Here is a 16,092-nt window from a genome sequence, read left to right on the forward strand (position 1 = left end):
CATTTTGATGCTGCCTCAGATTTATGAAATTTCTTAAACCTGAAGCAGCGGCAAAATCTAACACTATCCCTGGCAGGGCGAAACGAGGAAGAATACTTTTATTCCTCCTCGTTTTTTGCTTTTTCTATGCGTGCTGAATTTTGCAGCAAGCACAGAAAGAGGAAAATGCCAGAAATTATAGTTTGTGTATCTTCAGGAAGGGACACCTTCCTGCACATAATCATTTAAAAATGACGCTTTGGCACTTCTGTGTGTGCTGCATTGTGCAGCGCACACAGAAGTGCCAAAGCACCATTAGTGATTGTTTATGTGCAGGAAGGGGCACCTTCCTGCACATAAACAATCACATCCCTCAACGCAGACATCCTTGCACGGTACTGCAAGGATCCCTGCGTTGGCAGCTACATTTAGTGCCAGCGCAGGGGGAATCGCAAGGGTGTGCCATATTCACTTAAATACGGCGCCTCTCTGCATTTCTAAAGTGATGCAGCGTGGCCTGCCAATTTTGGTGCAGCACCGCGCTACGCCACTTTTCCTTAAAACTGGCCCCAAGTGTTTTGGAAATTTGCTCTTCCTGTAGGATCACCCAGAATTTTTGCCTTCTATAGCTTAATGTGTTTTGTTGGCATTAACTATCTGCAACTTTACCCTGGCAAACAGCAGTGAAGTGTGTGTGTTCTTCCCTTTAAACATGGTACAATCGGTATACGCATAATTGGAACATTTAATTTACTTATGAGTCCCTAGTAAATTGTACTACATCTCCAGTGTCTGTAAATTAAATACTACAAGTGGGCTGCTTCTCTCATTGGGACACCCACTTAAATAGCACTGTAAACATGTTTTAGACCTGCTCTGCCGCCTGTAGTGCAGTTTTAACTGCCATTTTGACCAGGCAAACAAATCTTTGCTGGGCCTAAACCTTCCTTTATAATATTTATAAGTCACCCCTAAGGTAGGCCCTACAGGCTCACAGGCAGGGGTGCATGGTATGTAAAAATGAGGACATGTACTGTATAGTTTATGTTTTATATGTCCGAGCTGTAAAAAAAAAAAGCCACGTCATTTTTCAGTGTAAGAAGGCTGCTCTCCCATAGATTAACCCTGGGTTATCTTCTTACATTTAATAAGTGATAACTTCAGTTTGGGAACAGCTAGATAAATAGTCCTTCCACTATTTAAAATTTAATGTAAACTCCTGCTTGCCTTGAACCCAGAAGTGACTCCAAGGGTGAGTTAGCTGCCCTCCTGTTGGAGCTACATGGATACAACAAGTTTCCAAAGGCCTCTCCAGCTTTCCAACTGATCAGTCCCAACTGGGCCTGATTTGGCCCTCTCTGATGCCCTCTGTGGGAGTGATTTCTGACCTCCCAAATGATGTCGCCTAGGTCCTGGTTGTTGACACGGTGGAACTGCAGAGCCTTTCATTTTAATACTGCACAGCTCCTGGTCAATGACTTAATGGACCTGGGACAGTGTGATGCAGAGCACCATGCAGCCCCGCCCCAAGGACAAAAGTTGCAACTCGTAGTGGGCTATGTCTGGTCCTGTGCCACTTTGCAGTCAGCCTGAACTTGTGATTTTGTCCTGGTCTGCAGTTGCCACTTTCTTCAACCCACCTTTAAAAACTCAAAACCCTGGTTCTATTGATTGGACTTTTGTCAATTTGGTGTCACTTTTAATTAAAATGTGCTATATTTTTAATATGGTTTGGGATTGTTCTTTTCTTTGTTCTTTCACTTTATCTCTGTTTGAATGCTGCATAAATACTTTACATATTGCCTTCAAGTTAAACTTGACTCCTTTTGTGCCAAGCTTCCAGAGATTTAAGCACAGAGTTACTTAGTGAATTTTGTGGTTCACCCCTAACAAGGATTGCAATTGTTACTTGAGAGGGGCTCCTATCCCTCACAAGTAATAACCCAACTTCTTACATTGCTGTTCAGTGGTGGGATTCAGTAGTTGTGTTTGTGTAGTCCCACTCAGTGATTTGTGTAAAACCAAAATCAAAATTGATGTTTTTGATTTATACATTCTCCTCATTTTTAACTGACTATTTTCTTGTTTTTCCAAATTCAGTTCCTAACTCACAATCTGCACCTGTGATTTTGTGGAAGCACTGAAGGAGATCTCAGCAACATTGAAGTCCTCACTGTGGCAGAGCTGAAAACGTTGTGTGAGGAGAGTAGACTGAAGCTAGGCAAAGGCTCCAAGAAGCTGGGGTACCAGATTGCCCATAAAACCTTGGAAGAGGTCACCCTATTGCAGGCTACATTATATGAATGGACAGATGAAGATGTGGAAGAGGAGGGTGAAATGGAGGAGGGAGAAAATGTCCTGTCCAGGGCCCAGATACAGAAGAGAGAGGAGGGCCCACAGGTGTTAGGACCCCTACCCAATCGAGATCCAGAGCTGGACCCCTGACATGATGGAGGACAGGAAGGATGAGGGAGAGCTGAAACTGCAGCTAGTCAAACTGAAACTGGTTCCTAAAGATAATACATTGACAATGTAAGAGAAAAGGTTGGCCTTGGAGGAGAAAAAAGCCTTTCTGGCTCAGGAAGGGGTTTAAAAAGAAATGAACTTAAAGGCAAGACAGTCTAGTGAGAATGGTGGTAGCAATACAGTGGTGTCTAGAGGAGGTAAAAAGGTCAACATCCCAGAAAACCTGGTTTCCAGCTATTTGAAGGGGAATTACATTGGTAAGTGGTTAAGGTCACTGAGGAAGAGCGGGGCTAGTCTGTGGAAACATAAGCCCAGTTCAGGGAGGGATATCCTACTGGTCCTGGGAAAGGGGGGGCAGATGAAGTTTGCCCTGATGAAAGAAGCCCTAGTTCCGAAATAAGATCTTAACCCAGAAAAATATAGGCTAAAGTTCAGAGTCAGTCAGAAGCTGTCTCACCAGTCTTTAGTGGATTCATGGTGTATTCCAGTAAAGCACTGGGTGGTTGGGTGAAGGGCAGTAAATTTAGTAAATACAATGAGCTGTACAATCTTTTATTGAAAGAGCACATGTTCAGAAATAGTTTTTCAGATCTGTTCATGCTCGCTCACCCAGAAAGCTTGCAGCAGATCCCTGGATTAGCACCAGGGTCCACAAGAAGGTCCCTGGGCATCACATACAAGAAAGGCGGTCAGGTCTTCATCAGCTGAGTGAGGGGGAAGTCAAGACTAAATAAGATAAATCCCTAAAAGGGACCCAAACTAGTGTGGGGGAGAAGTTCTCCCATTCTGAGAGTAAAGGGAATGTTCTGATGGGTCCCCAGGTGGCCTTGTTCTAGCCCAAGTGCTTTGACTGTTTCCAGTTGGGCAAAGGCAAGGGAATACTGTCTGCACCAAGAAACAGTCCATTGCTGGGAATCCCACAGGGGTAGCCAATGTGATCTTCGGGTGAGGTGGTAATGCCCAGGAGCAGAGGGTAGAACATGCTTAAGTGTCCCTTAGTAGGGAGGAGGACCCAGAGGGTTAGCTTGTGGTTCATGAAGGTGGGATTTGTAACTTTCACCAGATCAAGGTAAAGGAGATCCCTGTCACTGTTTTTAGGGATACCTGTGCCAGTCAGACCATGATGATGGAAAGACTAGCTACCCCGGAGCGATATCTGCCTAGATATGCAGGGAGACCCAGCTTTGTCCACCCAAAGGCCCTGGTGTCCCTAGTGGAATTGGGAGGTGGGGCAGATGAGAATCATTGTCAGCCAACAGATGCTCATTGACTGCATCTTGGGAAATGAACTGCGACCAGTGATAGAAGTGTGAATGGGGCGACTGTCCAGGATGCACCGAAGGTTCAGGTTTCTAGGGGTACTGCTCCCAACCGGAGAGTACAGAGGCCAAGATGGAGAGTGAGAGATTGGTGGTGGAAGGAACAATAGGTCATGGGTTGCCCGCTCTGGAAGAAATGCAAAGCAAGACTGACCCTGATGAGGCTACTTCTGACCTGCTGAGACCTGCACCAGGCAGACCCCTGCACAACACAGATAACATTTGTCACCCTTGAGAGGCATGGTGATTCTCCCGCTGGAGGCCCTGGCTTACCATGCACCTGTTTATCTTCAAGTTATGGGCATTAGGCTGAGGGCCAGTGTCAGGACACCACCCCTAAGATGGTAGAAAGGAAGGTGTAAGTAGGGTGCCTCTCATTCAGGACTGTTGATCCCCATTGTGAAAATAAGTCAGGGAACCTCAGGAGCAATTGGAGTACTCTTTGCTATCACAAGGCTGGAAGTAAGACCTGCCCAAGACCCCAGGTTGGAGCTTCCACCTGGCAGTGGATAGGCATGGGCCTGGCTCTTGACACTGACAGCTGTCAGTGGCCTCTCTTGTTTGTTGTCCTCATGGGCAGTATTTCCTCGTTTGGGAGTAGAAGTCTGAACCAAGGGGCGGAATGGGCCACATCGTATGATGACCATGGTAGAACTGCCTACCTACTGGGATGCATCTGTGAGCAAGCTAAGGTGTAGAACCTCACAGATACTTTCTGCAGATGAGAAGGGTTCACCATGGGCAGTGCAGTTGATTGGGAGGATAGTGACAGAGGGGTACGGAGATGCTTGAAACAGGCAATTGCCACTGCAGAGGAGACAAATTGCCAATGTTCTTCCTCCTGAACAGGGAAGCCCATCAAGGTATTAATAAGGCTGCCCTAACTTGTGGCTGGAGGGGGGTCATGTTGGAAATATGCCCTTTCTGCAGGATAATCCCAGATTTTTGCCTTCTGTACTGAACTCATTTTTTGTTGGCACTGAGACTTTATACACTTTACCCCCACTAAACAGCGGTGAAGTGTTTATGCTCTTCCCCTTTACACATAACATTGGACTGCACATGATTGGTACATTTAGGTTACTTATATGTCCCTAGTAAATGGTACTACATGTACTCAGACCTGAAAATTATTGCAGCCCTTATTGTGACACCCACCTAAGTTGCACTTAAAAACAAGTCTCAAACCTGCCATTGCAGCCTGTAGTACAATTTTAAAACTGCCATTTCAGCATATGAAAATAAACCTTTTGACAAGCCTAAACCTTCCTTTTCAAAACATATAAGCCATCCCTAAGGTAGGTCCTAAACTTGCAGAGGGCAGGGTGCATTATATTTAAAAAGTAGGACATGTGTTTTTAAGTTTTGTATGTGCTCGCACTGAACTACCCATAGATTTGTTTTTCACTGTTGCAGGACCTAGCTCTCCCACTGGATAGCATTGAGCAACCTTATTACATTTCTTAAGTGCTAACGTTTGATTTGGAAAATATAGGGATGTCAAGTTTTGACTAAAATGAATTGAAATTTAAAACCCTCTTTAAAAGTAAAGTCTGAGTTTAAGTCTCAATTATGAAACATCCACTTTTAGAAGGTTTGAATTTTCTTGTCCTAACTGTTAGAACTGGGGTCTTTCATTGACAGTCAAGTTAACCACTGTCCAATCAAGGACCCTCACTCTAGTCAGGGTAAGTCACACACAATCGAATTTATCCTGTGCCCACCATCTGGTAGCTTGGCACTGAGCAGTCAGGCTTAACTTAGAAGGCAATGTGTAAAGTATTTGTGCATTAAATCATACAACAACACAGTATAAGACCACACAGTGTTTAGAAAAATATCTAATATTTAGCTAGATAAATGCAGGTCAAAACTAATAAAATGTAATAAGCATATGTTGAGATATCACTGTAAAAGTGATATGAAGTGTATTAAGTCATTTAAAAGCAATCAAAGTCTCTTTCAAGCACAAAGTACCTGGTTCGCGTGCAAAATCTCTGCAAAGAACTGCAGAGGAGGAGATGCGTGGAAACAAAGGGGTGTGCGTCGATTTCTCGGGCCGCACACAGCCATGCGCTGTTTAGTTTTCACGCAGGGACGGTGTGCGTCAATTTCCATCACTCGCTCGTGGGTCCTCTTCGGGTTGTGGGGTTTTTGGACTCACTGGGGACAATGCGTGGATTTCCTGTGCTGGCAGGACGAAGTAACAGGAGCTGCATCGATTCGGTGGGCATTACATTGAATTTCATACCGCACAGCAGGAGCTGCGTCAATTCCTCTCTGGAAGTTGGGCTGCATCATTACGGCTCGGATGTGCATCGATCCAGTGGGCTGTGCGTCAAATTTCCGGTTTCTACGCTGGCTCTGCGCCGATCTTCTCGATGCGAAGTCAGGCGGTGTTGTTCCGGTTCGCCGTGCAGTTAATTTTCCACCACGGTGCAGGCTGTGCATCCTTTCTGACAGGCCGTGCATCGATTTTCGGCGCAAAAGGAGTCCTTTTTGTAGCGATGAAGTCTTTGGTCCTGAGACTTCAGGGAACAGGAGGCAAGATCTATCCAAGCCCTCGGAGAGCACTTCTTCACCTCAGCAAGAGAGCAGCAAGGCAGCAGGGCAACAGCAAGGCAGCAGTCCTTCACAGAAAACAGACAGGTGAGTTTTCTGGGCAGCCAGGCAGTTCTTCTTGGCAGGATGCAGATTCTGGTTCATGTTTCTTCTCCAGGAAGTGTCTGAGTTGGTAGGGGCAGAGGCGCTGTTTAAATACACAAATGTGACTTTGAAGTGGGGGAGACTTAAGAGTGGTTTTGAAGTGCACAAGGTTCCCCTTCAGTTCACTCCTGTCTGCTAGGGTCCCAGTAGGGGGTGTGGCAGTCCTTTGTGTGAGGGCAGGCTACTGTTCTTTGACATGCAAGTGTCAGGCCCTCCACCCTCTCAGCCCAGGAAGACCCATTCAAAATGCAGATGTATGCAAGTGAGGCTGAGTATCCTGTGTTCGGGGGGTGTCTGAGTGAATGCACAAGGGAGCTGTCAACTAAACCCAGCCAGACGTGGATTGTAAGGCACAGAAGGATTTAAGTGCAGAGAAATGTTCACATTCTAAAAGTGGCATATCTAAAATAGTAATATTAAATCCCACTTCACCAGTCAGCAGGATTTTGTATCACCATTTATGCCATACTAAATATGACCTTTCTACTCCTTTCAGATCAGCAGCTACCACTCAAACAGTATATGAGGGCAGCTCCAGTGTGTTTGCCTGTGAAGGGAGAAAGCCTCACAGCAGTGTAAAAACACATTTAGGAGTTTTACATCACCAGGACATGTAAACTACATAGGTACATGTCCTGCCTTTGGCCTACACAGCACCCTGCCCTATAGGTTACCTAGGGCATACCCTGGGGGTGACTTATATGTAGAAAAAGGGGAGTTCTAGGCTTGGCAACTACTTTTAAATGCCAAGTCGAATTGGCAGTGAAACTGCACACACAGGCCTTGCAATGGCAGGCCTGAGACAAGGTTAAGGAGCTACATAAGTGGGTGGCACAATCAGTGCTGCAGGCCCACTAGTAGCATTTAATCTACAGGCCCTGGGCACACACAGTGCACTTTACTAGGGATTTATAAGTACATTAAATAATCTAATTGGGTATGATCCAATGTTACCATGTTTAAAGGGAGAGAGCATATGCACTTTAGCACTGGTTAGCAGTGGTAAAGTGTGCAGAGTCTTAAAACCAGCAAAAACAGTATCTGAAAAGTGGAGGGAGGCAGGCAAAAAGTTAGAGGTGACCACCCTAAGGCTGTCAGGTCTAACACTAACCATGTGGTGCTTGCACCCTGTGTCCCCTATCACATAATTGTGTATTCTCCCAGACAGTGAGGCAAAGGGGGACTGGGTGTTGGTAGGTTGGCACCTCCTGCCAGGATGGTTGGGGCAGAGCTGTTCTCTGCCCCACTAACATTTCAAAGGGCTGGCTCCAGAACACACTCAAAGGGACCTGACACCATTCTTCTATCACCCTAGACTACTTGGAGCCTTGGCAGGGAAAGGAAGGAACTTTCCAGAACCAGATGTGGTGGGGAGCCAGGATGTCGCCTCCACTTCAAAGGTTAACACCACATATAGATATTGGACCACCTGACCTACCTCTTCCGTACACTCCTGGACCTGTGGAAGAATTCAGGAGGACTGCCTTGTTCCCTAGAGATCAGTCCTGTTGATTGAGGCCTGCCTTGTTTCTCAGAGGATTGCCCTGCTGCTGGACTCTTGCCTTGTTTCTCCAAAGGCCACCTTGCTACTTGAGGACTGCCTTGTTCTTTAGAGGACAGCTCTGCCCTGTGAAGCCTGCCTTGCTGATTGAAGGGAAGAGAACACTCTCCTTGATACCAGGCTACCTGTGTGACTCCAAGGGTCCGCTGGCTTACCTTCTGGTCTGAGCTACAAAGACACAACAATCTTTGAGGCCTCCCTGCAACTGCCTAGCTTATTTCTGCACTGGACCTACATGAGCCCTGCTGGCCTCTGCTGGAGTGAGTTTTTGATTCCCCTAGAGTTGGCACCCTAGTTCCTGTACCTGTGACTGGCATCAGAGAGAACTCCTCTTACATAACTGAAGGTTCCATCAAATCCAGGGTGAAGCGACTCCAAACCCCGCAGAGCCTTGCCGCATGGCTGAAAGCTTTACCTGAACCAACTCCAAGTGACACGAAGCCCCGCAAAGCCTCTCCACACAGCCTTGTCACAACTGATGCCAGATAAAACAAAGCCTCAAAAAACAAATCTGCAAAGTTTTCAAGGGCCAAATTTACACTTCTTGATGCAAAACTGCGTTAGTTAGTTGTAGCCCTGGCTTGCGCCATTCCTGAGCACCAGCCGGGCACCATATTTATGGAGAGGTGCAAGCCAGTGCAAAGGGTGGTCTAGTATAAAAACAAATTACATTAGCCAGTTGGGGCTGGTTGTATGGAAGAAGGGAGTTTTGCACCAAAAAATGACGTTAGGCTGGTTATAGTAAAAAAAATGACTCTAACCAGCCTAGCGTCGTTTTGTGACACAAAACTATTCATACCACATGACTCCTGTCTTCGAAAAGACAGGAGTCATGCCCACCACCCCAATGACCAGCACAGAGGATCAGTGTCCTCTGGGCATAGCCATTGCACCCTGTGCCATGCAGGGGGCCCATAGCACTTTAATAAAAAAAAAAATACTTATCTATACTTACCCTATTTACCTGGGATGAGGTCCCCCATCCTTCGGTGTCCCTCCGGTGTGGGTTGGGGTGTTCCTGGGGTCTGGGCTCCATCCTGGTCTGCCTGAACTTTTTACTTTGTCCCAGTCCAGCACGACCAGATGCCCAGTTAGCACCATCTGCTATTTGGTGATACTTTTAATCAAACCTTTCAAATACAATATATCCAGTTCTACTGATTATATTTTTGCCATTCTGGTATTATTTTATTTATAAATTGACTCTACTTTCCAAAATTGAATTGGGATTTATTTTTCATGTGTTGTGTTTCACTTTACTACTGTTTTGTGCTGCATAAATACCTTACACATTTCCTCTAAGGTAAGCCTTACTGCTTTTGTGCCAAGGTTCCAGAGGGTTAAGCAAAAGTTAATTTATTGACTTTTGTGGTTTATCCTGACAAGGACTGTGGTTATTGCTTGAGAATGGTCTTCTCCATCCTCAATAAAAAACCCTATTTCTTAGAAGGCCCTTCAAACTTTTTGCTACTGGTACAGCCTCCAATCTATGTTTAACCATAGTGCTGCCAGTGGTGGGCTTTATCACTATTCATTAATTTTCTTCCTATATTCCTTTCTTGGGGCAGGCTCCCAATGTTCTCTCTTAATGATGGTGGCGTTTTGATCTTGCCTCTCTTAAATAACTTACCATTGATTACACTCAACTCCTTCCTGAATCACAAGTGCACTTTTCGCATCAACGTCCACAACATTTTTCAGGCCAACCTAGTGTAATTATAATGCTCAAGTGAATGTGTTCAAGTTGCACAGACATTGTGCAATAAAGTAAAAATGAAAAGAGCCAATGGGTAAAGTGGGTTGGCCCGTGAGTTACCAGATTGTAGTGGGGTATTTGTTCTTCAAAATAACATTCCTGCTTCACATGAAGGTTGCAAGCAAAGAAAAGGGGTACCAAGAGTTTCTGGTTCAGCCTCTTTGCAGAGCTTCTAGCTTTTAGTCGGTCATTTAAAGGATTTATAAGCTTACAAGCTCAACATTAATTGGCTAATTTAGAGCCTCAGCAACAGTAAATTAACAATTGTAGCACATTTTCATCTGTTTGTCAAAGTGGCACAAGAAAATCCTTATTAGTTAAAGTTCAAAACCAGGGCAGAGTACTTGAACATGCCAACAAATGAGCAAATTTGGGACAAAACAAAACAAAACTGTACAGCCATTACCAACTAATAGTCCCAGAACGTCGCAGGACCCTGCTAGTCTCGACAGGGCACTATCGCACATGAGACTTGTAATACCAGCTCACCTAAAATGGCATCAATATCGTTTCTGAAATCCAGTGCCAGCCTTGGAACAAAAGGGAGCACTAGAGTGGGTGCCTGTTTCGGCCCCTAGGGGATTTGAGAGTACGAGTTACCCGAGGGAGACTGGTGAGTGCTGAAACCAAAGTGGATGAACACAGAACTTGGGCCTCTGGATGCTGATCACAGCAAACAAACGAGGAACAAGCACTGGTAAATTGAAGTGTGACACCCAAAAGAAATAGAGGAAAAGTAAGTGGCAAGCACAGGAACCAATAAAAGCAAGGAAAGCAAGGAAGGCGGGATCTAAGCCTTTTTAAGATCTATATTAAATACAATAGATTTCATAAGCACAGCGCAAGTGATGAGCAGGCGAAAGCTAACCATAAGCACAGTGCAAGAGCTGTGCAGGCAAAACCTAAAAAGTGAGGTTTTACTATTTTTTTAACTGCAGCAGTAAAGTTTAAATGGTAAGTCTGGAGTCATGTTTGCCTTGTCACATTACTGAATGCTAGTAGTGCTGTAGTCCATCATTGATATTTAACTTTACATGCTATTGGTGTACTTTGGGCACAATACAGTATACTATGGCCCTATAGTAAATTTAAATGACCCAAAAACGGTTTTAGCCAATATCAGCATGTTTTAGGGGTCAGAGCACCTGCACAGAGGCCTGGTTATCAGTGTCTCAGTGCACAGAGCAAAGAGAAAAACAAGGGGCAGTTTTTCACAGGAACTTAGGTGCATATTCATACTTGGCTTCTGATGTTTCAGCATAAAAAGATTAAACGCCAAAACCGCGCATAGCTAACTCCATATTTATATTTTGACACTAGACCCGTCCAGCATCAAAATATAGGGCCTGATTCTAACTTTGGAGGACGGTGTTAAACCGTCCCAAAAGTGGCGGATATACCACCTACCGTATTACGAGTCCATTATATCCTATGGAACTCGTAATACGGTAGGTGGTATATCCGCCACTTTTGGGACGGTTTAACACCGTCCTCCAAAGTTAGAATCAGGCCCATAGTGCTTAGCGCCCTACTGTGGATGCGGCAAACTACCTTGCGCTAATCAGATGCAAGGTAGGCGTTCCCGTCCACAATATGACGCTAACCTCCTTATGCCTTATTTATGCTCTGGTGCAAAAATGACACACACGGAGTAGGCGGACCCAAATAATGGTGCTAAGCCTGCTTAGCACCATTATTATGCCTGGGTCTGACTAGGCGTTAGGGGACCTGTGGACCCATTTCCATGGCTAAACAACATGGAATGGGCCCACAGGTGACCACCCCAAGCCCCAGGAACACTCCCACCCACACCAGAGGGACGCCATAGGATGGGGGATCCATCCTGGGTAAGTAGAGGTAAGTGTATATATTTTTTTATGTGCCTTTTGGGGCCTCTTATATGGGGACCCCTTCCTGGCACTGTGTATGCTGGCCATGCCCAAGGGACACTGGTTCCCTGTGCTGGCTGTTGGAATGGTGGGCATGACTCCTGTCTTTACTTAGACAGGAGTCAAGTTTGGGTGGTAGTGCGTCAGTAAATTACGCTAGGCTGGTCAGCAGCATATTTATTGCTGCTAACCAGCCCAGCGTCATTTCTGGATCACTAACGCCATTTCCCCTCTCGCCACCCCCTCCCCCCCCCTCCCGGCTAGTGTCTTTTCTGTAGGCGCTAGCCTGTCCCTTGCGCCACCGTGCACCATTCCATTAATATGGCACCCGGCTGGCACTCTGGAATGGTGCTAGCAGTCGCTATGGATTTTGCAGCAAAATCCATAAATATGGGCCTTAATTAGATTTTCATTCCAAAGTTTGCATGTGTACCCCCAATTGTAACACTTGCTGCACAGCGTGCAGCTCTTACGGGCATAATAGCTAAGCTGACAACTAAAAAAAACTGCCTTTCACAGCTTCAACCTTATATTAATTCTACACTTTTACCCAGGATATGCTCAAATCTTTTGACGACTAGCCTGTATAGAATGGTCTGTATAATAGAAAATGGCGATCGTCATTCGTGTGATTATCCTAATCATTTACAGTGACAAAGTAACAAACAAACCCTTGCATGTAGCTAATAACTAGCTATCACTACATTAAAAGTTTTTAGTTTGCAGCATATTTATTTAAGGACCGGCTTTTGTCATGTTGTGAATACAGTTAAGATAATGGCGGATTTTTGTAACAATAGCTATTTTAAATTCTACAGTGTCTGATTAATGTCACATGTTAATTTTGATAATGTTACTAATGATTAACTCAATTACCACAACCAGGTGAAAAAATGGTAATTGCAACTCTCTCCCCGATTTTTTGTACTTCAGAATAAGTATTCAACATCAGTGTGGTTCTGTGCCTGGTTTTCATGTGTGTAATAAGTGTCCAGTCATGCCATGATATTCTGTACTGTCACCGCCCACTTCAAGAGTGTATTGGCCCACGCACTTCTAAAGCTATGTCGTAGCTTCCGAAGATCACCGGCTTGCTTCTTGCAGCAGTTCCTGAAAGGCAGTGGCCAGCGGAAAGTGTTACATCTTTACACACTCCAACATGCTGGAAGTGTCCCAAAACATGCTAACAACACTATACGTGTATTTTCGATGAACCCTACTAACCCTTTCACAGATGCCTTTGTTGTGCTAGATATGGTGGCGGATAAGCCTTTGTAGATTCGACAGCCAATCCACCACTGCTTTTGCCGGGGTTAATTTTGCACCAGCTGACGGCAGAACAGGAGGTGTTAAACTGACAGGATGTGTATCATTTATCAGCCTCAATCTGTGGCTATCCCACTTGTGATAAAAGCAAAAACTGCCATATTTGCACAAAACTGAAATACGCTTTAAAAAAAGTATTGAAACTACATCTTAAGGTATAGAATTGTTTATTATGGATTAATTAGAGGCTTACGATTTAATATATTCTGGTTTGCGTAAATCATACTGGTTAGATCGTACTATTTTTAGGAGTTTGGGAGCCCAACGTTTGAGGCCTTTTATATTTTGCTTGACCTCAAGTTCCTATCTGTCCACATGCACCTTCAGTAATAATTCTTAGGTAGGTATAATGCGCATCAAATGTAAATGTGACTCGCTGTTAAGCACGTTTAACGGGTGAAGAGGGTCATACGAGTGCAGAGTTAGTTAATGATTGTGTAGGTCCACACCCTTATATCTATATTCTGCTATGTCATTACCGCAATCAAACAGCAAACAACACCTATTTAAAGTAAAAAAAAGTCTGTACAATTAGCTTTTTTATTAAAGTGAGAATCTGGAATTGATTCAAACTGATTCATCTACAGCCAACCTGTCAAGACACATTGTGCAGTGTTTCTTGGTGTGCTTTGGTTAAACAGTTCCTAAGCGTTGCACACGGAAGCAGATCTGGTTAAAAGGTGCCTGCTACGTTTTGTTATGGAAACGGAAATGAGCAGGCACTAACAGTACAAAGAATCCACAAGACTTCTGAGAAGCGACTAATGAGCACTTCTCTCAGCGCGAAACACTTAGGGCCATATTTATACTTTTTGACGCACAACTGCGCAAACGCAGTTGTGCGTCAAAAATTTTAACGCCGGCTAACGCCATTCCAAAGCGCCATTCGGGCACCTTATTTATGGAATGACGTTAGCCGGCGGAGCTGACTGGTGTGCGCCAAAAAAAATGACCCACACCAGGCAGCGCCGGCGTAGGGGAAAATGGAGCTTGGGCGTCAAAAAATGGGGCAAGTCGGTCTGAGGCAAAAAATCTGCCTCAACCCGATTTGCGCCATTTTTTTTTACTCCCACCCTCCATTGACATGACTCCTGTCTTAGCAAAGACAGGAGTCATGCCCCCTTGCCCAATGGCCATGCCCAGGGGACTTCTGTCCCCTGGGCATGGTCATTGGGCATAGTGGCATGTAGGGGGGCACAAATCAGGCCCCCCTATGCCACAAAAAAAAAAATATATATATATACTTACCTGAACTTACCTTAAGTTCCCTGGGATGGGTCCCTCCATCCTTGGGTGTCCTCCTGGGGTGGGCAAGGGTGGCAGGGGGTGTCCCTGGGGGCATGGTAGGGCACCTCTGGGCTCCTTCCGAGCCCACAGGTCCCTTAACGCCTGCCCTGAACAGGCGTTAAAAAATGACGCAAAAGCGGCTGGACGTCATTTTGTTTGCCCCGCCCACTCCTGTGCGTAATTTTTGCACGGGAGTTTAAATAAGGCGCACATGCCTTGGAGTCATTTTTTAGACGGGAACGCCTACCTTGCATATCATTAACGCAAGGTAGGTGTCCACGCAAAAAAATGACGCAAACTCCAAGATCTTTGGCGCTAGACGGGTCTAACGCCAAAGTATAAATATGGAGTTATCTTTGCGTCGGATTTGCGTAAAAAAAAAAACGACGCAATTCCGGCGCAAACAGAGTATAAGTATGCCCCTTAAAGACCCAAGTGAGAAGTTTTAAGTCTTCGTTTTTTTAAAGCTTGCCAAAATGTTAATTCTTGTTATTCTGCAGAGGTGCTAAAGGAGGAGTCCTGTAACCCAGAGGTTATTAAACATTTGACTTTTGCAGGCCATGGAGGTCAATTCACCAAAACGCCAGGGGTATTGGAAAGGGACGTCACACGCCCTGATCTTCCCTTTCACTCATTTACACACACTTGCTAACACATACACACACATTCACACATACACACAATCTCTCTCACATGAACACACTCTCGCCGGCAAGCACGCACCCAAAATACATCATTTAAAAGCAACTTTTACTTACCTCAGCTAATAGGGAAGGTCATATTCCAGCTAATTGTACTTTATTTTTTATTACAGTGCAATAAAAGAAATTGCCAGAAACAAGGGGAGTGAAGCACCAACCGAGCTGCCCTTGTGTTCCTGGCATTGAGTTTGCCACCTCTGAGGTCAAGGGTCTCAAATGCAGTGCCAGGGTTCGCTAGGGGCAAGCCAGGGGTTGCAACTGCGACCCCTGGCAACCCCTAAATGACGTCCATGCTGTGGACCAACAATAAATAACTAGAGGATGCTGCATACCAAGGCCTAAGCACTTTCTACTATTTGTACCTCAAACAATAAACAAAAAAAATAAAAAAGGAGTATACATCAAATCATGAAGTATTTTATTGAATTCACAAATGAAGAAATATTTTAAAGAAAACTTTTTTTTTTTTAAAGGGAAGCTTGTAGCTTTTTAAATGTTATCTTTATTTGTAGAAGACAAAGCAAGTTACTCGACTTTGGCATATCAATTATTATTATTTTTTTTTTGCTTTTATTAATGCATGCTCTCTTTTTGTTGGTGCATACTAGTGCTTCAATTGAGGTTACACATCACACAAGCTAAAATCTGTTTGCTGTACTTGCGCTCATACCACAATCGAGCTAAGAAAGCGAACTTAATTTGTAGCCTTCAGTTTCAAATTCCTCACGTTTACAGAGCGTTTTAAAAATGTAAAGTGTTGCTTTTTACTTTATTAATATACTAGTGATATTTATTTTTGAAACAATCACAGACCCACTGAGACAGTGTCGCAGACACCCCGAGTCCACAAACCCTAAGTTAAGAACTGCTACTGAAAACTATACGCATGCTACAATTGAAACCTCCAACATGCCACAATTTAAACCTCCAACAGCCTCTGAGGCTCTATTAGACACGGCAGTGATGGTCTACAGCAAAGGAGGACTAGCAAAAAGGTTTAACGAGGCCACATGCACCCTAACCTCAAGATAAAAGAATCACCACCTATCTTTGCCCATTTGGAAAACTGCTGAAAACTCACTTCTTCTAAGCCTACATCCTC

The sequence above is a fragment of the Pleurodeles waltl genome, chromosome 5, assembly GCF_031143425.1.
Source record: "Pleurodeles waltl isolate 20211129_DDA chromosome 5, aPleWal1.hap1.20221129, whole genome shotgun sequence".
NCBI classification, from domain to species: domain Eukaryota; kingdom Metazoa; phylum Chordata; class Amphibia; order Caudata; family Salamandridae; genus Pleurodeles; species Pleurodeles waltl.